The sequence below is a fragment of the Polyodon spathula genome, unplaced genomic scaffold (genome assembly GCF_017654505.1).
Source record: "Polyodon spathula isolate WHYD16114869_AA unplaced genomic scaffold, ASM1765450v1 scaffolds_1087, whole genome shotgun sequence".
NCBI lineage: Eukaryota > Metazoa > Chordata > Actinopteri > Acipenseriformes > Polyodontidae > Polyodon > Polyodon spathula.
In genome coordinates, this window is record NW_024472573.1 from 1 (window position 1) to 2,168 (window position 2,168).

At 38.2% G+C, this 2,168-nt stretch overlaps 1 long non-coding RNA gene across 1 annotated transcript; it reads right to left on the reverse strand.

Annotated features, from left to right (window-relative positions):
- Positions 1-186: 186 nt before the first annotated feature.
- On the reverse strand, positions 187-1,652 carry LOC121309272. Its single transcript, XR_005948622.1, has 3 exons — positions 1,471-1,652; positions 753-888; positions 187-373 (listed from the first exon to the last, which is right to left on the reverse strand). It is a non-coding gene; the product is annotated as an uncharacterized LOC121309272 (long non-coding RNA).
- Positions 1,653-2,168: the final 516 nt, after the last annotated feature.

Consider the following 2,168-nt stretch of genomic DNA (forward strand, 5'->3'; position numbering starts at 1 on the left):
AAAGCATTAAACCCACTTTTAAAAACAGTCACTCTTTAGCTTTACTGCTGCCGCTGCGCGCACACACACACACACATACACACACACACACACAGAGTTTTGCTACGTGATAATTTCCATGTCTCCAAAGGATTAGCAGCACAGATTAACTTCATGGTCTTTCCTACAAACCTCACAGATCGGTCGTCGCTCCCAGTCATCGCTAAAGGCTTTGTGGGATGAACAGCCAGGGCCCAGAGCTCCCCCTCGCAGTGGCCCTGCATAATCAGGAAAGGCTTGTTCCGATCGTGAACCACGATCTCGAATATCTCGCTATCCTGAGTACCCACCAGGATATGATCACCTCTCCAGCACACACTCCTCACTGAGAGACCTGAAACACACACACCCACACAAACACAAAGGCATATTTAATATTTGCTGACCCCCCAGCTAAAACGATTCTGCACAACGGTTTTAATTTCAGGATTAGCAAGTTAACCCTCAGCCTCACTACCACCTTTGCAATTTCCAGCTAGTTACTATAGGTAGTGCCATTTTCAAAGAGTATATAATTAAACAAACACCAAATTAGAGATTAAAGAGAGTTTAAATAACAGGAGGTGGCTGCACTTTTCCTTAACCGTTTTCTCTCATTAAAAAGTTAAAAGTACACCCTGAGCTGTTTTTTTTTTTTTTTTTTTTTGTGGGTAAAAGCGGTAAGGGTGTTTGCTTTGGATTTGTAAAGATGTGTATAATGAGTAATATGTCACCTTTATATCCTTGGTCTGTTTCCCTGAGATCAATCACAGTAATTGGTTTGAAATTTAAATCCCACAGGCGAACACAACCATCTCGCCCCCCAGTGGCAAATCCTTCCTCGCAAGCATTCATGCTGAAAATTCCTGACTGAAGAAATTAAAATGTGTCGGATTTAAAAAAAAAAAAAAAAAACGAATTATAACATTACGAACCTGCCAGCGACAAGAAAGGATTCCTACATTTCACAACAAACCTCATTTTTTATTTTATTGAGATAGTGTTGCAGAAGTATGCAAATGGCAGCTTTATTTTGCTTCATATATACTTAAACATTTTGAAATATACATCTAGTTTTACAATGATGTTTATTCTGTAAACGTCTAAATAGATTAAGAATATACAGTCAGAAGAGGCCATTCATTATGTGATGTAATATGAGTCTTACAAAAGAACCACTCCAGGAAATCCAGCTGCTGAGGTCAAATATAGCACTAAATCCCTTTAGATATAGTATAAGGGCTGACTGGCCACGTTGAGCTGTAATCATTTCTATGCTAACTTGACAAAACCACAGAACTATATAATATTGTTTAAGTTGTGAATGTATCTTAAAGTGTTTTAAGTCATCAATCATTATTAAGACTATCTGAAATGAAAGCAGGCCTGTAGGTCAGAATCACACTAAACTGGTTAACACCTAGACGCTATTTATAGAAACAGAGGACTTACCCCATGGGCACCTTGAACTGTTCGGGCAAGATTAATCCCCTTCCACACATATATATCCCCATTGAGTGCACCAGAATAAGTGACTTCATCTCTTGCACAGGCCAGGCACAGTATTGACTGCAGATCCCCGGTCTTGCCAAAAACACCACGTTTCGGGGTCAAAGCATTGCCACATATACTCCAAAACTGAAAACACACAAAAGGAAAGCAAGTTTCTTTGTTTGTTTGTTGTTGTTAATATTTTTTCAACATAATCTCACACACATACGGCTAGTACTCAAAAACTACTGCAATGCTAATTTTCTTTAAACCACCCACTCACGTGTGCAAATAAATGTTATCACTATATGCAGGCGGCACTTAGCCCTCTAACAGAACAAGTTATTTTGTAAATACGAATAAGATACTCTAAACAATGCCTATTTTTAGGTTTTAAATCATGAAGCTGAAATGTAGGGGATTCATGATTTTTTTTTTCTCTGCGTAGCACATATTGATTTTTTGTTTTTGTTTTTTTGAGAATTCTGAGCTATACATGAGCTAAATATGAATTCTGAGCTATAAATGAGCTATATATGGATTCTGAGCTATACTGTATACATATCTCCATTATTCTGAACTTCCTAAAGCCTTACTCATCCTTTTGCTAAAGCCAGCTGCATTTATGACTAAGCCTGCCAGTGGACTGTAAAGGCCTA